Genomic DNA, 24,663 nt, shown 5'->3' on the forward strand with positions numbered 1-24,663 from the left:
CAGGCACCGACACTAATCCCATCAGACACCTTTTTAAAAAATTTGATCCTGGGGTGTGGGCCTTGCTGGCAAGGCCGGCGTTTATTGCCCATCCTTAATTGCCTTTGAGCAGATGGTGGTGAGCCTCCTTCATGAACCGCTGCAGTCTGTGTGGTGAAGGTACTCCCACAGTGCTGTTAGGGAGGGAGTTCCAGGGTTTTGACCCAGTGACGATGAAGGAACGGCGATATATTTCCAAGTCAGAATGGTGTGTAACTTGGAGGGAAACTTGCAGGTGATGGTGTTCCTATATGTCTGATACCTTTATCCTTCTAGGTGGTAGAGATCACAGGTTTGGGAGATGCTGCCGAAGAGCTTTGGCGAGTTGCTGCAGTGCATCTTGTAGATGGTACACACTGCACCCACGGTGGTGGAGGGAGTGAATGTTTAAGGTGGTGGATGGGGTGCTAATCAAGTGGGCTGCTTTGTCCTGGATGGTGTCGAGCCTCTCAAGTGTTGTTGGAGCTGCACTCATCCAGGCAAGCGGAGAGTATTCCATCACACTCCTGACTTGTGCCTTGTAGATGGTGGAAAGGCTTTGAGTATTTAGGAGATGAGACACCACAGAATACCCAGCCTCTGACCTGCTCTTTTAGCCACAGTATTTATGTGGCTGGTCCAGTTAAGTTTCTGGTCAATGGTGACCCCCCAGGATGTTGATGGTGGGGGATTTGGCGATAGTAATGCTGTTGAATGTTAAGGTTAGGCTCTCCCTTGTTGGAGATAGTCATTGCCTGCCACTTGGATGAAGCGAATGTTACTTACCACTTATCAGCCCAAGCCTGAATGCCGTCCAGGTCTTGCTGCATGCGGACATGGACTACTCCATTATCTGAGGAGTTGCGAATGGCACTGAACACTGTGCAGTCATCAGCAAACATCCCCACTTCTGACATGATGGAGGAAGGCCATTGATGAAGCAGCTGAAGATGGTTGGGCCAAGGACACTACCCTGAGCAACTCCTGCAGCGATGTCCTGGGGCTGTGATGGTGAACAACTATAACCATCTTTCTTTATATTTGGTATGATTCCAGCCAGTGGAGAGTTTTCCCCCTGATTCCCATTGACATCAGTTTTACTAGGGCTGCTTGAGGCTACACTCGGTCAAATGTTGCCTTTGATGTCACGGGCAGTCACTTTGGGGAAAATAGAGTACGAAAGGAAGTTCGCACGGAACATAAAAACTGACTGCAAAAGCTTCTATAAATATGTGAAGAGAAAAAGGTTAGTGAAAACAAACGTAGGTCCCTTGCAGTTGGATTCAGGTGAATTTATAATGGGGAACAAAGACATGGCTGACCAATTGAACAAATACTTCGGTTCTGTCTTCAAGAAGGAAGACACAAATACCCTTCCTAATTTACTTGGGGACAGTAGATCTAGTGAGAAGGAGGAACTGAAGGATATCCTTATCAGGTGGGAAATTGTGGTCGGGAAATTGATGGGATTGAAGGCCGATAAGGAAGTGGCCATAGAAATAGTGGATGCTTTGGTGATCATTTTCCAACAGTCTATTGACTCTGGATCAGTTCCTATGGACTGGAGGGTAGCTAATGTAACCACACTTTTTTTTAAAAAGGAGGGAGAGAAAATGGGTAATTATAGACCGGTTAGCCTGACATCAGTAGTGGGGAAAATGTTGGAATCAATCATTAAGGATGAAATAGCAGCGCATTTGGAAAGCAGTGACAGGATTGGACCAAGTCAACATGGATTTATGAAAGGGAAATCATGCTTGACGAATCTTCTGGAATTTTTTGAGGATGTAACCAGCAGAGTGGACAAGGGAGAACCAGTGGATGTGGTGTATTTGGACTTTCAAAAGGCTTTTGACAAGGTCCCGCACAAGAGATTGGTGTGCAAAATCAAAACGTATGGTATTGGGGGTAATGTACTGATGTGGATAGAGAACTGGTTGGCAGACAGGAAGCAGAGCATCGAGATAAACGGGTCATTTTCAGAATGGCAGGCAGTGACTAGTGGAGTGCCGCATGGCTCAGTGCTGGGACCCCAGCTCTTTACAATATACATTAACGATTTAGATGAAGGAATTGAGTGTAATATCTCCAAGTTTGCAGATGACACTAAACTGGATGGCGGTGTGAACTGTGAGGAGGATGCTAAGAGGCTGCAGGGTGACTTGGACAGGTTAGATGAGTGGGCAAATGCATGGCAGATGCAGTATAATGTGGATAAATGTGAGGTTATCCATTTTGGGAGCAAAAACACAAAGGCAGAATATTATCTGAATGGCGGCAGGTTAGGAAAAGGGGAGGTGCAACGAGACCTGGATGTCATGGTTCATCAGTCATTGAAGGTTGGCATGCAGGTACAGCAGGCGGTGAAGAAGGCAAATGGTATGTTGGCCTTCATAGCTAGGGGATTTGAGTATAGGATCAGTGAGGTCTTACTGCAGTTGTACAGGGCCTTGGTGAGGCCTCACCTGGAATATTGTGTTCAGTTTTGGTCTCCTAATCTGAGGAAGGACGTTCTTGCTATTGAGGGAGTGCAGCGAAGGTTCACCAGACTGATTCCAGGGATGGCTGGGCTGTCATATGAGGAGAGACTGGATCAACTGGGCCTTTATTCACTGGAGTTTAGAAGGATGAGAGGGGATCTCATCGAAACGTATAAGATTCTGACGGGACTGGACAGGTTAGATGCGGGAAGAATGTTCCCGATGTTGGGGAAGTCCAGAACCAGGGGACATAGTCTTAGGATAAGGGATAGGCTATTTAGGACTGAGATGAGGGGAAAATTCTTCACCCAGAGAGTTGTTAACCTATGCAATTCCCTGCCACAGAGAGTTGTTGATGCCAGTTCATTGGATATATTCAAGAGGGAGTTAGATATGGCCCTTACGGCTAAGGGGATCAAGGGGTATGGAGAGAAAGCAGGAAAGGAGTACCGAGGGAATGATCAGCCATGATCTTATTGAATGGCGGTGCAGTCTCGAAGGGCTGAATGGCCTACTCCTGCACCTATTTTCTATGTTTCTATGTTTCTATGTTTCACCTCACCTCTGAAATTCAGCTCTTTTGTCCATGTTTGGTCCAAGGCTTCAATGAGGTCTGGAGCCATGTCGTCCTGGCAGAACCCAAACTGAGCATTACTGAGCAGGTTATTGGTGAGTAAGTGCTGTTTGATAGCACTGTCGACGACACCTTCCATCACTTTGCTGATGATTGAGAATAGACTGAGGGGGCAATAATTGGCCAGATTGGATTTGTCCTGCTTTAGAGGACATGACATACCTGGGCAGTTTTCCACATTGTCGGGTAGATGCCAGTGTTGTAGTTGTACTCGAACAGCTTGGCTAGAGGCATGGCTAGTTCTGGAGCACAAGTCTTCAGCACGACAGCCGTGATGTTTAGGGGCCCGTAGCCTTTGCTGTATCCAGTGCCCTGAGCCATTTCCTGATATCACATGGAGTGAATCGAATTGTCTGAAGACTGTTTTCGGTGATAAGGACCTCAGGAGGAGGTCAATATGGATCATCCACTCGGCACTTCGAGCTGAAGATGGTTGCAAACGCTTCAGCCTTGTCTTTTGCACTCAAGTGCTGTGCTCTGTCATCATTGAAGATGGGGATATTCATGGAGCCTCTTCTTTCCATTAGTTGTATAATTGTCCACCACCATTCACCACTGTTTGGGACAGGACTGTAGAGCTTTGATCTGATCTGCTGTTTGTTGGATTACTTAGCTCTGTCTATAGCATGCTGTTTCTGCTGTTTAGCATTCATGTAGTCCTGTGTTGCAGCTTCCCTAGTTTGGTACCTCATTTTTAGGTACACCTGGTGCTGCTCCTGGCAGGCTCTTCTACACTCTTCATTGAACCAAGGTTGGTCCCCTGGCTTGATGGTAATGGTAAAGTGAGAGAAATGCTGGGCCTTGAGTTGATTGTGGTGGAATACAATTCTGCTGCTGAAGATGGCCCACAGCATCTCATGGATGCCCAGTTTTGAGCTCCGAGATCTGTTCTGAATCTATCCCATTTACCACAGTGGTCGGTGCCACACAACATGATGGAAGGTGCACTCAGTGTGAAGACGGGACTTCGTCTCCACAAGGACTGTGCAGAGGTCACTGCTGACAATGCTGTCATGGACAGATGCATCTGCAACAGGTAGATTGGTGAGGACAAGGTCAAGTAGGATTTTCCCTTGTGCTGTTTCTCTCACCACCTGCTGCAGGCCCAGTCTGACAGCTATGTCCTTCAGGACTCAACCAGCTCGGTCAATAGTGGTGCGACCGTGCCACTCTTGATGACGGACAATGAAGTCCTCCACCCAGGTTACACTCTGCACCCTTACTACTCTCAGTGTTTCTTCCAAGTGGTGTTCAACATGGAGGAATACTAATTCATCAGCTGAAGGAGGGCGGTAGGTGGTAATCAGCAGGAGGTTGCCCTGCCCATGTTGACCTGAAGCCATGAGAGCTCATGGGGTCTGGAGTCAATGTTGAGCACTCCCAGGGCCACTCCCTCCTAACTGTATACCACTGTGCCGCCACCTCTAGTGGGTCTGTCCTGCAGGTGGGAGAGGACATGGGGATGAGAATGGGGATGGAGGAGTCTGGGACATTGGCTGAAAGGTATGAGTCCCAATAGACACCTACACTAAGCCCATCTGGTAGCTACACTAATCCTAGCAGGCAGCTACACTAATCCCAGCAGGCACCTACCCTAATCCCAACACAGACATGCAATAATCCCAACTGCCACTGCACTCTACATTCAAAACCTGGCACTTTATTCTCTTGGCAGCCCAGAGGCAGTAAGGGAATATCTCGATTGAGGATGTGCTGATTTATCTATTTTAAATACATTTATCTATTTAAGTAGCTTTAGGAAGGATAAGGGTCATTCATCAAAACAAACCTTGGAGCCAAATTCTGATGAAAGTCACTCCCAGAACATGAACCCGTCTTTATCTGTTTTAGATGCTAATTAATCTGCTGCGTTTTTCAAATATGTTCTGTTCATAAAATCTTGAAACATGAGGCTAGAGATTACTGCTAGGAATAAAAGGTAAGTGTTTTATATGATATTCTCCTGCCATTTTTTTAAATGGCGGAATTAACCGATAAACAGGCCCATCCACTAACTTATCTCGTTGACAGACCAGATGAATGAGAGGTGATCTTATTAAAACGTATAAAGTTCTGAGGGGCCTTGACAGGGTAGATGCAGAGAGGATACTTCCCCTCGTGGGGGAATCTTGAACTAGGGGGAATAGTTTCAGAATAAGGGATCGCTCATTTCAAACGGAAATGAGGAGGAATTTCTTCTCTCAAAGGGTCACGAATATTTGGAATTCTCTACCTCATTGAGGCTGGGTCATTGAATATATTTAAGGTGGAGATAGACAGATTTTTGAATGATAAGAGAGTCAAGGGTTATGGGGAGCAGGCGGGGAAGTGGACTTGAGGCTGGGATCAGATCAGCCATGATTTTATTGAAGGGTGGATCAGGTGCGAGGGTCCAAATGGCCGACTCCTGTTCCTATTTCTTATGTTCTTATGTTGTTGGTTGGTGCTGACAACCTCCAATTCCAGTGGTGGGGTGGGGGAGGTGGGTGACAGCTGCTTCTTCTTGTGAAAAGGTAACAAGTTGCCACCTGGGTTGAAATAGTGTGTGACCCGAGGGTTGGCATGTATAGGGCACGTGCTTGAAGAATGCCCACCTGGGTCGAGGCACCTGTGGAGGCCCTCCATGAGCTAATGATGGCGGAGCAGGAGGGAAGGAAACTGGGGAAGAAGGAAAAAAGATAAGTTGAGCTTTTTATTTTGGAAGATTTATTCTGCCATGTGCACTATGCAAATCTTGTCAGCGATTGTTGGAAACATTCGGCCCTTTCTTCTTGGCAGCAAGTGCTATTTCAATGCCCAGCTAAGGAACTTGGATGCTAAATCCAATGTTAATGCAAGGCCTATAGAGGCTGGAGACATTGAGCTGGTTAGTTCACAGCAAAGGAACAGCAAGCTTGACAATCAGGAGGCATGACCCTGACTCGCTTCATGTAATGAGAAATAAATAAACAGGGAAAAATGTCAGTGTCCTCAGACTGAGGCAGTGCCTGTTGGCTCGAGTGAATCTGAGAGAGGAAAATCTTATTTAGAAATAACCACCAGCACTTTTTTGCCTGTTACATTTCAGTTCAAAAAAACGATCTATATATCTATCTAATGCTCTATATCGCTATCTTATCTATCCACCAATTGATATATATGGTCTTCTGATTCCTCTGAAGTAAAGTATCATTGTCATATTTGTTGGGTTCTGTGACCATATGTTTTCATATCTTTATGCTGCTGATGCTCCAGAAACCAACCAATGCTTTTTCCACTATTAAAATGCTGCATTTGAGCCTGAAAGCCCTAATGTACAATTATCATTCAGTTCCCGCGTGCTCATTTACTCACAGCATGAGAAGACAAATCAGATGGCATCCCTCCCACTCACTCAGGTTGTAAGCACTGCGGTTATCCTTTTTCATTTTCTTTTTTAACCTCATCGTCCAAAGCTAGTGGAGATCATGATGGCTCCCAGTTGCCCTGCCTTGACACCTTGCTGCCATCAGCTGGCCAGCTCAGTCGTGTCAGCTGGGGCTCAGTGGGGAGCACTCTCCAGGTGGGAGGGGCTAGGAGTGAGCAGGTGCTGCTGAGTACTGTAGGAGTTGGAGTGAGTTTGTAAAACGTTGGTGGTTTTTTTTTTCAAATTTTAGGGCCTTCTTGGCCCATAAACATCAGACAGATGGCTGCTGAGGGGCCTGGAGTGCCGGGCCCCTCAAAGGATAATGCTCCCAGTATGAATTTAACCAGGGGAGAGAATGTCTTGAGAAGGGAGACTAAAAGACCCAAAGGTTTGGGCCGGGACCCCAGGAAGTTTGGAAAAGAAAACACGGTGATGGCTCACTGCCAGGATAAGGAGATGCGAGCTTGGGATATCATCCAGGCAGTACACAAGGACTGGGGTGAGGGAAGTTGCTTTGCTTGCCGACCAAAGCCGAATGTTGGATTCGAAGTGACGGTCAGTGGCCGAGAGGAGGTGGAAAGACTTTTACTGAGCCTGAAGGTTGGTGAGAAGTACTTGGATGTATCTTTGCTGTATTCCAAAGAGATGGTAGTTTAATTCTTAAACCTGCCAGTTTATGTTGAGGACGATGTGCTGATAAAAAAGTTGGAGTGGTGTGACATTAACTTTGCTCAGTAATAAAGAGGAGACATTATCCTGAAATGCAGGTAGCCGATGGAACCCGTTATGTAAAAGGACAGTTCCCAAAGGGGGTGAAGTCATTATCCTACAGCATGAAATTCGAGACAATGGAAGGAGTGCAGTACTTCCAGGTTTTGCATGATAACAAGATGAAGGTTTGCTATTACTGTCTTGGACAAGACCACTTAGTAAGAAGCTGTCCAGACCTGTACTGTTATAACTGCGGCAAGTCTGGACACATCGCTCGGAACTGTAAGGCAGAGAGCTGTGTGGTTTGTCACAAAGGCCCCACCCGCTGTGAGTGTGAGGCAGAAAGAAGCTCCCTGAGTGATGAGGAGATGGGAGAAGGAGCAGGAGGTGTGAGTGGAGTGGCCAGAAGAGCTGAGCAGGTGGAGGACACAGCCACTGAACGGAATGAGGAAAGAGCGCAAGAAGAGGCAGAAAACTGCGGAGCAGAAAACAGGATGGAGATGGTGGAAAACACACCAAGTATGGTGGAAAAGGACAAAGTCAGCGGAGGACATCACAGGTCAGGGACAGAGTCGAGCCATAATATGGCTCGCCCTCAGGTGTCTGTGGGGGGAACAAAGTGGGGTGCGGGGTAAGAGGGAGTTAGATATGGCCCTTACGGCTAAAGGGATCAAGAGGTATGGAGAGAAAGCGGGACAGGGGTACTGAGGTGAATGATCAGCCATGATCTTATTGAATGGTGGTGCAGGCTCGAAGGACCGAATGGCCTACTCCTGCACTTATTTTCTATGTTTCTATGTTTCTAAGTGTAAGTACTCCAAAGAGAGACGGGGAGTTGTACATCTTGGGGAGCAGAAGGGTGCAAGAGGCAGGAGCCTTAAAGGGGCAGCAGAACGGGAGCGTGGAGACAAAGATACCAAAAGAGAGCAAGATGGGTAAAGACACACCATTGTCACAGAGAGAGAAGAAACAGGGAGCAAGGGTCAGCGGTGGAGGTGAGGCCAAAGGGAGTGGCACAGTTGGAGAAACCATGTCAGCAGGAGGACTCTCTAAGGGAGGTTATGTATCTGACGGGGAACAGGGACGGGAGATTACAGAAGAGCTCGAAAGTGAGGAATCAGAGGAGGATGGAGACATGGAGGTGGGGGGTGGGGGGCATCATGTGGAAAGGGAAAGGTTAGTGAGGGGCAGAAGGAGGGAGAAGGGGCAGTTCCGCGGCCTAAATTTAATGTAAGGAAGAGGTTGAAACTGCAGGGAAAGTTCAAACAGGAGGTGAAAAAGAGCCGGAGGCTGCAGGAGAAAGCAACAGCTGCCCAAAAGGTTGGGAAGGAGCATGAGAGGAGGGAAGGGCCAGAGATTTAATGATGATGGGGGGTTATCAGGCACACTGCTTTTATTAGGGGCAATGATTACATTGATCTCAATTAATGTGAACGGACTGAGGGGGGAGAAGAAATTGCAACAGTTGTTGCAGTGTTTTAAAGGCACTGACCTGTTGTGTCTGCAAGAAACCTTTTGGGATGAGGATATCCTAGAAAAAGTTGGGAAGATTTGAAAGGGAAAAGTATTTGCAAGTTGCACAAATAATAATCGTAGAGGGGTGGCTGCTTTCGTGACTTCGTCCATAAAAGAGAACGTTGCATTGGTGGACAAGGACACTGATGGGAGATTTTTACAGCTAAAGGTACAAATGGATCAATTGAATTGTGATCTCTTTAATATCTATGCGCCAAATGACCATTGCAAGCATCGTGAGTTTTTTTGGTGGTTATTCACAGAAGTGGCAGAGATATAGCAGCGGATTTTAATGTATTTTTAACTCGGATGGACATTTCAGGATGATAACTTCAGAGAGAAGTTTGTAAAAATGATGGCAAATTTAAATTTGAGAAATTAAGGAGGGATCGGAACCCCATAAAAAGGGAGTTCTCCAGAAGAGGTTGTGTGAGTGATGTTTTAAAACAGAGCCGAATAGATATTGTGTTAATGCGGGAAGGGTTAAGTTCTGAGGTGATGGAGATTTATTATTAAAAAGTATTTTTTAGTGACCTCTCGGCTTTGCTTCTTAAAATTAGGAACAGCAGAGTTAAGATCTGTCCAGGAGTGTGGATTTTAAACAATCAGTACCTGAAAGAAAATGTTTTTTAAAGAAGGGATTTTAAATATAATAAAGAATGCTCGGAAAGTACCTATATTCTTGAAAGAAAAGAAGAGTTTGGTGGGATAATTTCAAATATGAGGTCAAAGTTTTATCGGTATGTTATGGGAAAGAACGAGCAACAGCTAACCGGCGTCAAGAAGAGAATATAAACAGAAGGTTTATATCTGTAAAGCATTTAACAGAGGGGTTAAGGGAGCAGAGTCCAAGTGGGTGATTTTGAAGAAAGAGTGGGAATTATTGCAAGCTGAAAATTGCAAGGGGGCCATTCTCCACACAAAGGCTAACGATGCATTGGAGGGAGAAAGATGCACTTGATATTTTCTAGAACAAGAGAAGTTGCGACAAAGGTTGTCATTAATTGGAGAGTTGAAGGTTAAGGAAAAGATCATTAATGAAAGTGAGGAGATTATGGTGGAGACTAGTAACTTTTATCAAGGTTATACACAAAAGAAGACATTTCTAAATTGGCGATGGAGAAGGTTAGTGCTTTTACTGAAGAGGGTTTAAAGGAGGATAAGAGAAGCATGTGTGACAAAGAAGTAGGGTTAGCGGAAATAAAAGTCGCAATAAGTGGAATGAAGGGAGGAAAAGCCTAGGGTCCGATCGACTAAGTGCAGAATTTTATAATGATTTTTTTGAGATTTTAAGTCCATTGACCTTAGAGATTTTTAAGGAGATTAAAACTGAGGGAAGCCTGGCCCCATCTATGAGGAGAGGTATCATAAGCTTAGATTATAAAAATAAAGGGGATAGAAAGGATCTGAAGAATTGGAGGCCCATCACATTTTCAATGTGGATTATAAGATTTTGGCCAGGGTTATGGCAAATCATATGAAGGAGGTGATGCCCTCTCAGTCGTATGGAGTCATAGGCTGACTCTGTGGTCTCAATCCGAGATGCGATAGAACTCATGGAAGAGAGTGGGAGGGAAGCTTATGTGCTAAAGATGGTTCAACAGAAAGCCTTTGAGAGAGTCTCTCATGGGGTTTTATTGATGGTTTTGAAAGGATCTTTATTTAGGGAAAAATTTCATTGAGTGGATAAAGATTTTTTTATTCAAACACATTTAACTGTGTTAAATATAATGGTTTTTTATCCAAGTAATTTCCAATACAGAGATCAGTGAGACAGGGATGTCCCCTGTCCCCATTGTGTACACATTGGTAGCAGAACCATTAAGTTATATGATGCGAAAGGAACAAGGCGTAGTCGGGATTATGGTTCCCAGTTCTGGGCGGGTGTCGGTAATACACCAATATGCAGATGAAACGACCTTAACGTTGAGAGATGGGTAGTCAGTGAAGGAAGCTATGGGAGTAGTGGAGGAGTATTGCAGAGCTTCAGGAGCCAGAGGAAATTATACTGAGTCCTAATGCCTAGTTGTGAGAAGGAGTAGGGGGAGTGGTTAAGGAAAGCCCTTTTAATGTGGTGGAGGTTTTAGAAGTTCTGGGGGTGCATATGGGGTGCAAGAAGGATGGGGATGAAGTGGATCGACTAAATTGGAAACCGAAGGTTATGAAAATTAAAAAGATTTTGCGAAGATGGGAAAGAAGGTGGTTGAAAGTGCAAGGAAGAGTGATGTCAGCCTGCTATCTAAACGATGGTACTTATTGACGGTGGAGGATATTCCTGAGTGGGCAGAAAAGTCTAACCGAGAGGCTTGTGTAAAGTTTTTATGGGATGGTAAACCAGTCTTGGTTGCTTACAATACCATCATTGGACAGTGAAATCAGCGAGGACTCAATTTCCCAGATACTTATTTGAAGAAAAAATCCTTTAGAATTAAATGGGTGAAGACATTTCTTCAGATGTCAAATACAAGTTTTTGGAAGAGTTGTTTCCAGCATTTTTTTAAATTAAGTGGGATAGGAGGACATGGAATATTTTATATGGAATACAACAATATGTTTTTGAAATCGATTAAACCTCTCCCTAGGTTTTATAAGGGGGTTGTAGACACTTTGGCCCAATTTTTTTTAAATGTGTAGTTTATGCCCAACGGTGGCAAGGAATTTTTAGAACAGTCCTTATTTTTGAACAGGTGGATCAAGATTGAAGGAGAGGTATTATTTAATCAAGCTTTTATAAAAGCTGGTATTATATATATGAACGATGTATTATATGAGGTAATTCCAGGTTGGTTGCTAGAAGCGGTAGTGTGGGGTATGGTTTGGGAGGAGGATCAGGAGGTAGAGGAAAACGCAATTAAGATCATGTATGAGAAGATTGTGAGGGCAATGCCACAGGATTGGATGGAAGAAATAAATACGCAAATCTCCAAAGGAGGTATAATGCGTCCCGCTTTTCCAAGCTTTCTGCTGGAGAAAGGGGAGGAATTGGCCCAATTTGACAACTGTAATACTCGAGATTTCTATGGGGTATTTAGAACATGGAGATTTAAGACACCTGCTGGTCATGAGTTTTGGCAGAATATATAGCCACAACTGGACTTCAACAGGATTTGGAAGGGAATGTGGGCGAACTTTAAATGTCCAGAGTGGATTGAACTAGATTTCAAATTGGCTCATAACCGGACTTTTACCATGATAGTCTTATGTAAGATTGGGCGAGTAGAGGTGGCAACTTGCCCAGTGTGTGGGACGCGGGATGAGACTCTGTCCCATTTGCTGGTGTTATGTCCGCAGTTAAAGGATATTAAGTATTGTGTTCAACAGTTGTGTGAGGTTTTCTTGCTGGGTGAGGACCGAAGAGCAAGAATGGGAATCCCGTGGGACTCAATTTTGAGATGGGGATTGCAGGAGAGTCTGCCCGAATCTAGCGGAGTGGCAATTAATGTAATGTTCAGTTTGGCTAGATTTGTGATTGTGCAAAGAAGGAATGCTCTGTTTTTTTAAGGGGAGGAGAATTAACCGAAGAGTATTTTAAATGTAAGCTGAAAGACCATTATAAGGCTCTGTGGATGTTTTATTCAGAAAATAATTTAAATATAGTAATTTATGATCAATTTGTAAAGTACAATAGATTATTATATGTTACAGGAGACAAATTAAACTTCAGGTTTTGATGTTAATATGTGTTGGAGGAATGGCTGTGCAGAAGGGCAAAATGGATTTGTATGATACAATGGAACAATTACAATGTTGAAAATATTCTTAATGTTCAAGAAATATTATTGTTTTAAAAGTGGGTAACACACTCACCTCTCAATCAGCAGGTTGTGAGTTCAAGGCCCATTCCAGGGACTTGAGCACAAAAAAATCTCGGCTGACACTCCTGCAGTGCTGAGGAAGTGCTGCACTGTCAGAGGAGCCATCTTTTGGATGAGACGTTAACCTGAGGCCCCATCTGCTCTCACAGGTGGACGTAAAAGATCCCATGGCACTATTTCGAAGAAGAGCAGAGGAGTTCTCCTCGGAGTCCTGGGCCAATATTTATCCCTCAATCAACCTGAAGTTTAATTTGTCTCCTGTAACATATAATAATCTATTGTACTTTACAAATTGATTTCCACTCGGTGATTCACTGTAAATCTCAGCTTGTGTAGGGAGTCTCCTGTGTCTGCACTAAGGTGGAGGCTGGCCAAGCATTCATTCGCAATGTCTTACGCAGCTTTAACAATTTATAAGTGTTTGTTAAAGGCTGGTAACTAAGATGAGATAACTGGAAGGATTAAACTCAATAAACCCAAGCAGTTTGGTCATTAATCCTCATCGGGGAGATGATTCCTCTACTTGTCGTGTGTGGTGATTTCCTGAAAATGTGAAGATTCCTCCATTCACTATTTCTAGTGAAATTGGAAAATATACTTGTTTATAACCGAACAAAAGATATCTTACAAGCACATTTGTAATGTTGCAATATTCTTACCTCACGATTAGGTCACAGTTGTTCACAAAACACTGAATGGTTATTATGAAGAAACCAGTATTTTATAAAAAGCTCCACAAATTTGGGAAATTTAGCTCACTTAAAACAATGCAATTCCAGTTACGATGACGAGAAAAATCCTTTGAGTTATTGCAGGATGGTTTTCATATAAAATGTTGTTATTCTCAGTTACAGCATTGTGAAGGAGAAAGGAAATAATCTCTGGATTCAGTTCAACTCGCTCAATGACTTTGATCTTCCCTCTTCATTTTATAGAACTGTAGCTTGAACAGCAATCATTCTTCTGTCCATTATTAAAGAAGCAATAGCAGGACACACTTGGATAAGCAAAATTCAGTCAGGCAGAGTCAGCATGGATTAATGAAGGGGAAGTCATGTTTGACAAATTTGCTGGAGTTCTTTGAGGAGGTAACGAACAGGGTGGATAAAGGGGAATCAGTGGATGTGGTGTATTTGGACTTTCAGAAGGCATTTGACAAGGTGCCACATAAAAAGTTACTGCACAAGATAAAAGTTCACGGGGTTGGGGGTAATATATTAGCATGGATGGAGGATTGGCTAACTAACAGAAAACAGAGAGTCGGGATAAATGGTTTATTCTCGAGTTGGCAACCAGTAACTAGTGGGATGCTGCAGGGATCAGTGCTGGGATCCCAACTATTTACAATCTATATTAACGACTTGGAAGAAGGGATCGAGTGTAACGTAGCCAAGTTTGCTGATGATACAAAGATGGGAGGAAAAGCAATGTGTGAGGAGGACACAAAAAATCTGCAAAAGGACATAGACAGGCTAAGTGAATGGGCAAAAATTTGGCAGATGGCGTATAATGTTGGAAAGTCAAAGAGCAAGTTATTATTTAAATGGAGAAAAATTGCAAAGTGCCACAGTACAGTGGGACCTGGGGATACTTGTGCATGAAACACAAAAGGATAGTATGCAGGTACAGCAAGTGATCAGGAAGGCCAATGGTGTCTTGGCCTTTATTGCAAAGAGGATGAAGTATAAAAGCAGGGAATTCTTGCTGCAGCTATACAAGGTATTGGTGAGGCCACACCTGGAATACTGTGTGCAGTTTTGGTTTCCATATTTACAAAAGGATACACTTGCTTTGGAGGCAGTTCAGAGAAGGTTCATTAGGTTGATTCCGGGGATGAGGGGGTTGACTTATGAGGAAAGGTTGAGTAGGTTGGGCCTCTACTCATTGGAGTTCAGAAGAATGAGACGTGATCTTATCGAAATGTATAAGATTATGAGGGAGCTTGACGAGGTGGATGCAGAGAGGATGTTTCCATTGATGGGGGAGACTAGAACTAGAGGGCATGATCTTAGAATAAGGGGCCGCCCATTTAAAACAGAGATGAGGAGAAATTTCTTCTCTCGGAGGGTTGTAAATCTGTGGAATTTGCTGCCTCTGAAAGTTGTGGAAGCTGGGGCATTGAATAAATTTAAGACATAAATAGACAGTTTCTTGAGCGATAAGGGATTATGGGGAGCGGGCGGGGAGTCTGAGTCCATGATCTGAGTCCATGATCAGATCAGCCATGATCTTATTGAATGGCAGAGCAGGCTCAAGGAGCCTACTCCTGTTCCTATTTCTTATGTTCTTATGTTCTTATCTTCTACCATTCTTCTACCATTACAGAGACCTGGTTGCAAGGTGACCAATGCTGGGAATTAAATATTCAGGGGGTACTTGACAATTCGGAAGGATAGACAGAAGGGAAAAGGAGGTGGGGTAGCTCTGTTAATAAAGGTTGAGATCAGTGCAGTAGTGAGAAATAATATTGGCTCAGAAGATCAAGATGTAGAATCAGTTTGGTTGGAGATAGGAAATACTAAGGGGAAAAAGTCATTGGTGGGCGTGGTCTTTAGCCTTTAATAGAAGCTACACTGTTGGATGGAGTATAAATCAAGAGATAATGGAGGCTTGGAAGAAAGGTACGGCAATAATCATGGGTGACTTTAATTTTTATATTGATTGGGCTAATCAGATTGGCCAAGGGAGCCTTGAGGAAGTGTTCATAGAGTGTATCCGGGATGGTTTCCTTGAATAGTACATTGCAGAACCAACCTGGGAGCAGGCTAGCCTGGATCTGGTAATGTGTAATGAGACAGGATTGATAAATGATCTCATAGTAAAGGATCCTCTAGGAAAGAGTGATCATAGCATGGATGAATTTCAAATTCAGTTGGAGGGTGAGAAAGTTGGGTCTCAAACCAGTGTCATGATCTTAAATAAAGACAATTACAAAGGTATGAAGACAGAGTTGGCTAAAGTGGACTGGGAAAATAGATTAAAGTGTAAGACGGGTGATAAGCAGTGGCAGACATTTAAGGAGCTATTTCATAACTTTCAACAAAAATATATTCCAGTGAGAAGGAAAAACTAAGAGAAGTGAATACCATTCATGGCTAACTAGGGGGTAAAGAATGGTATCGCACTGAAAACATGCAAAGTGGCCAAGATTAGTGGGAGGACAGAGGATTAGAACATTTTTAAAAACCAGCAAAGGATGACTAAAAAAATATTAAGGAGAGGGAAGATAGATTATGAGAATAAACTGGCAATAAATAAATAAAAACAAATATTAAGAGCTTCTACAGGTATATAAAAAGGAAGAGAGTAGCTAAAGTAAACATTGGTCCCTTAGAAGATGAGACTGGAGAATTAACAATGGGGAACAGGGAAATGGCAGAGACTTTCAACAAATATTTTGTATCAGTCTTCAAGGTAGAAGACACTAAAAACATCCCAATAATGGATAATCAAGGGGCTATAGTGGGGGAGGAACTTAAAACAATCACTATCACTAAAGAAAAAGTACTCAGTAAAATAATGGGACTAAAGGTGGGCAAGTACTCTGGACCTGAGGGTCTTAAAAGAAGTGGCTTCAGAGATAGTGGGTGCATTGGTTGTAATCTACCAAAGTTCTGTAGATTCTGGAGAGGTCCCAGCAGATTGGAAAACCGCAAATGTAATGCCCCTATTTAAAAAAGGAGGCAGATAGAAAGCAGGGAATTATAGACCAGTTAGCCTAATATCTGTCTTTGGAAAAATGCTAGAGTCCATTACTAAGGAAACAGTCGCAGGATATTTGGAAAAGCATAATACAGTCAAGCAGTGTCAGCATGGTTTTATGAAAGGGAAATAATGTTTGACAAATTTGCTGGAGTTCTTTAAGGATGTAACGAGCAGGGTGGATAAAGGGGAACCAATGGATGCGGTGTATTTGGATTTCCAGAAGGCATAAAAGTACAACATAAAAGATTACTTCACAAGATAAAATCTTACCGGGTCAGGGGTAATACATTAGCATGGATAGCGGACTGGCTAACCAACAGAAAACAGAGTCGGGATAAATGGATCATTTTCTAGTTGGCAAACAGTAACTAGTGGGGTGCCACAGGGATTGGTGCTGGGACCTCAACAATTTACAATCTATATTAATGACTTGGATGAAGGGACCGAGTGTAACATAAACAAGTTTGCTGATGATAAAAGATGAGTGGGAAGCAAGTTGCGAGGAGGACACAAAGAATCTGCAAAGGGATATAAACAGGCTAAGTGAATGGGCAAACATTTGGCAGATGGAGTATAACGTGGGATAGTGTGAGGTTACCCACTTTGGCAGGAAAAATAAAAAAGCAATTTATTATTTAAATGGAGAGAAATTACAAAATGCAGGGACCTTGCGCATGAAACACAAAAAGTTAGAATGCAGCTGGAACTAAACTATAGAACCAATGGGAATCTATTCCATCTACTTCGCCTCCAGGATAGATCCAAAGTCGTCCCATCCTCTGTCATCGACCTACAGTATGCGGATGATGCTTGCGTCTGCGCACTCTGAGGCTGAACTCCAAGTTGTTGTCAACACCTTCACCGAGGCGTACGAAAGCATGGGCCTTATGCTAAGCATTCGTAAGATAAAGGACTTCTACCAACCTGACCTCGCTACACATCAAAATCCATGGCTTATACTTGGACAACGTGGACCACTTTCCATACCTCGGGAGCCTACTATCAGCAAGGGCAGACTTCGATGATGAGGTCCAACACCGCCTGCAGTGTGTCAGCGCAGCCTTTGGTCACCTGGGAAGAGAATGTTTGACGATCAGGACCTCAAATCTGGCACCAAGCTTATGGTCTACAAGGCAGCAGTGATACCTGCCCTCCTATATGGCTGAGATATGGACTATATACAGCAGACAGCAACACTGCCTCCGAAAGATCCTGCAAATCCCCTGGGATGATAAACACAACAACGTCAGTGTCCTCGCCCAGGTCAACAGCCCCAGCATCGAAACATTGATCACACTCGACCAGCTCCATTGGGCGGGCCACACCATCTGCATGAAGAACACGAGACTCCCTAATCCAGCGCTCTACTTGGAATTCCTACATGGCAAGCAAGCCCCAGGTGGGCAGAGGAAACGCTTCATGGACACCCTCAAAACCTCCTTGATAAAGTGTAACATCCCCACCGGCATCTGGGAATCACGGGCCTAAAACTACACAAAGTGAAGGAAGAGCATCTGGGAGAGTGCTGAGCACCTCGAGTCTCGTCGCCGAGAGCATGCAGAAATCAAGCAAAGACAGCGGAAGGAGCGTGCGGCAAAACAGGCTCCCCCCCACCCTTTCCTTCAACCATTGTCTGTCCCATCTATTAGACTGTAATTCCCGCATTGGGCTGAACAGCCACCTGAGAACTCACTTTTCGAGTGGAAGCAAGTCTTCCTCGATTTCGAGGGACCTGGGGGACCTTGTGCATGAAACACAAAATTTAGTATGCAGGTACAGCAAGTAATCAGGAAGACAAATGGAATGTTGGCTTTTATTGCAAGGGGGATGGAGTATAAAAGCAGGGAAATACTGTTGCAACTGTGCAGGGTATTGGTGAGGCCACACCTAGAGTACTGCGTGCAGTTTTGGTCTCCTTATTTAAGGAAGGATATACTTGCATTGGAGGCAGTTTAGAAAAGTTTCATTCGATTGATTCCTGAGATGAAGGGGTTGACTTATGAAGATAGGTTGAGTAGGTTGGGCCTGTACTCATTGGAGTTTAGAAGAATGAAAGGTGATCTTATTGATACATATAAGATACTGAGGGGGCAAGACAAGGTGAATGCAGAGAGGATGTTTCCACTCATGGTGGGGTCTAGAACTAGGGGGCATAGTTTAAGAATAAGGGGTCGCCCATTTAGAACTGAGATGAGGAAGAATTTATTTTCTCAGAGGGTCGTAAATCTGTGGAATTCTCTGCCCCAGGGAGCTGTAGAGGCTGGGTCATTGAATACATATAAGGTGGAGATCGACATATTTTTGAAAGATAATGCAGTCAAGGGTTATGGGGAGCGGGCAGGGAAGTGGAGCTGAGCCCAAGATCAGATCATCCATGATCTTATTGAATGGCGGAGCAGGCCCGGGGGCCGAATGACCTACTCCTGCTCCTATTTCCTATGTTCCTATGTTCTTCAAAGTGCAAAGGCCCGGGATCTGGTTAGGTGTCCTCTATTTTTATGAGAATTGAAACAGAGAAACTAGCAGGAGGGTCGATAACCAGAGGACCCAAATTTAAGATAATTGGCTGAAGAACCAGGGGGAAGATGAGGAGAAGTATTTTTACGCAGCAAGTTGTTACGATTGTAATGCACAGCCTGAAAGGGAAGTGGAAGAAGATTCAGTAGTAACTTTCAAGGCAATTGGATAAATACTTGAAAAGGAAAAAAAACTTACAGGGCTGTGGGGGGCATTGCAGCAAGAATAGCTTACTCTTAAAGCAATGCTGGCATTTTAGAAAGCAGTGCAGACACTTAAAGAGGCACTGCCTTCTAAAATGAAAAAAATAAAAATCTTGTAAAAATCAGGCAGTTTTTAGCCCTTACAGTTCCACTGCTTTTTGGAAAAAAAATTAGCGTTATAAAGAATTCCCAAATGGGAGTCTTCAGCTCTTACACATGAATTCAGCACCAACACAAATGGCTTAGCAAACCAGGGAAGGGGCACCCAGGGTCTCACATGCAGGACTCCAGCTTTGTGCAGGGGGTCAACACTGCAAGAGAAGTCCTCTACCCACAGGGGCCAGGAGGCCCTCCAAAAAGAAGGATGTGGGACCAGATCACCGAGGTCATCACTGCCAGCATTGTTACCACCATTGCCTGGCTCCAGTGCCCAAAAAAGCTTCATGACCTCAGACAAGTTGCTAAGGTTAGTGAATGCATCTTCAAAAGCCGTCTCCTACCAACTGCACCACTGTGCTCATAATACACGACTCCTCCTCCCCCACCCCCACCCCCCCCCCCCCCCCCCCGCCACCCAATCACTCACCTACCAACAATCTCTACGAAACACACGGCACACCTCCCATCTCTAGCTTCACCTCACCGCCTTGGAGGAGAAGGTGCTGGCCATTCCTGGCAGGGGCATGGCTGAGCCCTTGGCCAGTGGCGGAGCAGAAAGGATACAAGCTGCTGGTGTTCTCGTACATTATAATCCTTCTAAAATGCACCTCTTCCTTTCCCGCCCTCTCCTCACCACAACAACACCCTTGTTTTTTCCTGGTTTCACCCAAGAAATGCAGTCTGCCCAGCCAATGGTTGACCAAAAAAATGCCCAGTCATCAGCTCCTCAAGGTCGATCAGCAAGGCCACCTGCAGTGACCCCCACTGAAAGTCAGCGGCCTTCCACCAGCCATGCTGCAGCCGCTGGGATAGTACTGTGTGACATCACTAGGTTCGGCAAAAGTGCAGACAAGACAATCACTAAGAGAATGCATAAGGGTGATGAGTTGAATTTGTGATGCCATATTGGATGGATAGACATATAAAGTTGGATTGGAAAGTTTGCTTTATGGTGGCTTTTATTTCAGCATCATAGCTAAGAGGATGCTGTGATTGTCAGTAAGCGAGGGAAGGTAAGGTGTGGGACAAATGTTGAAAGGGGAATTGGGATTGTGGTCATTGGTACCGCAGGCAGATGATTCCATCTTGGATATCCCAGACACAAAGGGGCTGTCTGCGTTGCATCCTTCCTTCTGCTTCCCCCTCTTCTGTGTCTTTCTCTTCCCTCTGCGAGCGGATTCTGTAAATCTGAAATGGGAGCACAAAATGCTGGAAGTACTCAGCAAGTGAGGCAGCATTTCAACCTGAAACATGAAGTCTATTTCTCTCGCCACGGATGTTAGGTATTTCCAGCATTTCCTGGCTTCTCAGAGACTTTCTTTTGCCATCCGAAGCCTTGCAAGCGTCCAACAGCGCTCCCTGCACACTTTAAAAACTTTTAACATGTATGTTAAAACATCCAGTCTAAAAGCTTAAATGCAAACTTACTTGAAAGATGTGTGTATCCCTTTAAGAAGTGCTACCAGCACCTACAACACTTTATTTAAGGGTGCAACTGCGGTGCAACTCATTGAGGAGTTTCTAAGCCAATATTATAACTGATTTGCACAGCTTTAACATTGCTTCTTTGATATTGTACTCCGTGACTCTATTTATAAAACCTTTTCACAGCTTTACCAATTACCCTTCCAGATTTAAAGATCTGGTTATCCATACCCCTAGGACACTGTGCTCCTTTTCAAGTTTTACCATTTACTGTGTATGTTGTCTCTTTCTCTCTATTCTTTCTCCAAAAATGTATCCCGTCACATTTGACTGCAACAGCTACCTGCCCACCCTGTCTATGTCCTTCTGAAGTCACGTACAATCGGCACAATTATCAACACTCCCGATTTTGGTGTCATCTGCAAATTTTAATATTGCAACCCATATACCCAAGTCCAGATAAGTTCTAGTTACACAGAAAATGCTTGAAATCTCAGCAGGTCAAGCAATATCTTGGAGAGAAACAGAACGTCCTGATGAAGGGTCATCGACCTGAAACGTTAACTCTGTTTCTCTCCACAGATGTTGCCTGACCCACAGAGATTTCCAGCATTTTCTGTTTTTATTTCAGATTCCAGCATCCGCAGTATTTTGCTTTTGTATAAGTTCTATTTACGTTAGTTGCGGTTTTCACCTCCATTTACACTAAAAGCTGACGAGGAATGTGTTGCACAGATGGCAAACATTCGTCCATTAGTAATAGCAGCATTCGTTGTCAGGTCCAACTGCAATATCTTTTACACAACCTAGAATGTGATGTTTTTCATACAATGATGACACACCACTGTCCTTTGTCACTAAAACTGATTATCTGGTCATTACCGCATTACTGTTTGTGGACGTTGATGTGCTCAACTTGGCTGCTGTATTTCCTGCATTATAATAGTGACTACACTTCTAAAATACTTCATTGGTAGTGAAGTGCTTTGGGACGGCCTGAGGCCATGAAAGCACAATATAAAGGCAAGCTCTTCTTCTTTCTGTCAAGTCAAGCCTGTGTCAGATGAAGATTTCCACTCGGTGATTCACTGTAAATATCAGCTTGTGTAGGGAGTCTCCTGTGTCTGCACTGAGGGGGAGGCTGGCCAAACATTAATTCACAATGTCTTACGCAGCTTTAACAATTCATAATTGTTTGTTATGAAATGTAAAGGCTGGGAACTAAGATGAAATAACTGGAAGGGTTAAACTCAACAAACCCAAGCAGTTTGGTCATTAATCCTCATGGGAGAGATAATTCCTTTACTTGCCTTGTGTGGTGATTTCCTGAAAATGTCAAGATTCCTCCATTCACTATTTCTAGTGAAGTTCGAAAATATACTTGTTTATAACCAAAAAGAAGAAAGCTTACAAGCGCATTTGTAACATTGTAATATTCTTACCTCAGGATTAGGTCACAGTTGTTCACAAAACACTGAATGGTTATTATGAAGAAACCAGTATTTTATAAAAAGCTCCACAAATTTGGAAAATTTAGCTTCTCACTTAAAACAATGCAATTCCAGTTAAGAACACTTCTTTCTATGTTATTATTGCAGGATGTTTTTCATATAAAATGTTGTTACAGCATTGCAAAGGAGAAAGGAATTAATCTCTGGATTCAGTTCAACTAGCTCAATAACTTTGATCTTGCTTCTTAATTTTATAGAACTGTAGCTTGAACAGTAATCATTCTTCTACGGTGCAAAAGCCCTGGATCGGATTGGGTGTAAAATATTTTAATGAGAAGTGAAAGGAAGAAACTGTTCCCACTGGCAGGAGAGTTGATAACCAGAGGACACAGATTTAAGATCATTGGCAAAAGAACCAGGGGGAAGATGAGGCAAATTATTGAGGCAAGTTGTTACGATCTGGAATGCACAGCCTGAAAGGGAGGTGGAAGCAGATTCAGTAGCAACTTTCAAAAGGCAATTGGATAAATACTTGAAAAGGAAAAAACTTCCAGGGTTATGGGGAAAGAGGAGAACTGTACGACTAATTGGATAGTTATTTTGGAGATGAAAACAGAAAATGCTGGAAATACTCAACAGGTCAGGCAGCATCTGTAGAGAGAGAAACAGAGTTAACGTTTCAGGTCAATGACCCTTCATCAGAATCTGTTTTTATTTCAGATTTCCAGCAGTAATTCTTTCAGGAAGCCTGCACAGGCATGATGAGCAAAATGGCCTACTTCTGTACTGTAAGATTGTATGATTTTATGATTTGGTATAATCAGGCGTCGGATGACCTTCCACATATTAGTTCAAGAGGGCAAAAAAAGATTTGATTTCTCACCATGGAAATCAAATCATAAAACAATGGATTGAATTTTCCCTGGTGGTGGTGGGTCGGGTGGGGAAGTTGGTATTTTTGACAGTAGGTCGGGAACCCGCTGTCACCTCGCTCCCACGCGCCTTTCCTGCAGGCACATCTGTCAGCATGGAACTGACCCGACTTGCAGTGGCGGAGAAACCAATTGAAATCATAATGAGGTACTTTACATGCACTTAAGAGCCTTTCCCACTGCGCTCCCGCCCCCCCCCCACTCCCCCTAATTTTTAAAATTCCCTGCATGGCCATGGGATTCACACAGCTCGAGGACCATTGGATTCACACAGTTCGGGAACCATGTCTGTCGACCTGAGGCGGGAGTTCAGAGGCCATTGCTCCAGCTGATTACTTGACAGCATGGAAAACAAACCCAAATAAAAACACGTTGATTACATCAGCTCACAGATTGATGGAGATTCTGTTCTACTTGAAAAGCTACTGGTAAATGTTAATTCAGAAATACCTGAAGGAATGTAAGTGCTACCCTGGATGGTGAGGGAAATACATTTATCACCGGCCATTCTCGGATGTTGCCTTCGAACTCAACAGTAATTGCAGTGAATTGATCTGCATTATAAAAAATGACATACACCATTTATATAAATGTTTGTGTTGTTTCTGCTCAGATTTTTCTCACAGTTTGCTGTGATTTTCCAGTTACACATTAAATCAAGTCATCAACCATAACAATTTAATTCTCATTATTCATTCCACTGGCTTAATTTGAATATGACTAATAAAAACTTTTGGTCTGAGGCTTTAGTTAAATTTCTGCAGAGGTTCTCTCACTTGTCTATTGTTAACTTCAACGGAAGAGCTGGAGAAATCCCAGAAACACACTAAGCACCACTTACACTGATTGTCAGGGATTCCGCAGCTCTTCCACTGAACTTACATAAGATTGTAAATCCACTCCTTTATGATTACATTTAAAATCTGCTTAATTTTATGTATTACCTATATACACTCACATCTTTTATTTATAAGAACATAAGAATTAGGAACAGGAGTAGGCCATCTAGCCCCTCGAGCCTGCTCCGCCATTCAACAAGATCATGGCTGATCTGGCCGTGGACTCAGCTGTACTTACCTGCCCGCTCCCCATAACCCTTAATTCCCTTATTGGTTAAAAATCTATCAATCTGTGATTTGAATACATTCAATGAGCTAGCCTCAACTGCTTCCACAGATTCACAACCCTCTAGGAGAAGAAATTCCTTCTCAACTCGATTTTAAATTGGCTCCCCCGTATTTTGAGGCTGTACTCCCTAGTTCTAGTCTCCCCGACCAGTGGAAACAACCTCTCTGCCTCTATCTTGTCTATCCCTTTCATTATCTTAAATGTTTCTATAAGATCACCCCTCATCCTTCTGAACTCCAACGAGTAAAGACCCAGTCTACTCAATCTATCATCATAAGGTAACCCCCTCACCTCCGGAATCAGCCTAGTGAGTCATCTCTGTACCCCCTCCAAAGCTAGTATATCCTTCCTTAAGTAAGGTGACCAAAACTGCACGCAATACTCCCGATGCGGCCTCACCAATACCCTGTACAGTTGCAGCAGGACCTCCCTGCTTTTGTACTCCATCCCTCTCGCAATGAAGGCCAACATTCCATTCGCCTTCCTGATTACCTGCTGTACCAGTTACTGATATAAAAGTCTATAGTTTTATGACTAAAGCAGTAATAACTTCCCAATTAATGTACTTTTTAAATTATGTTCTCG

This window comes from Pristiophorus japonicus, chromosome 16 (genome assembly GCF_044704955.1).
Source record: "Pristiophorus japonicus isolate sPriJap1 chromosome 16, sPriJap1.hap1, whole genome shotgun sequence".
NCBI lineage: Eukaryota > Metazoa > Chordata > Chondrichthyes > Pristiophoridae > Pristiophorus > Pristiophorus japonicus.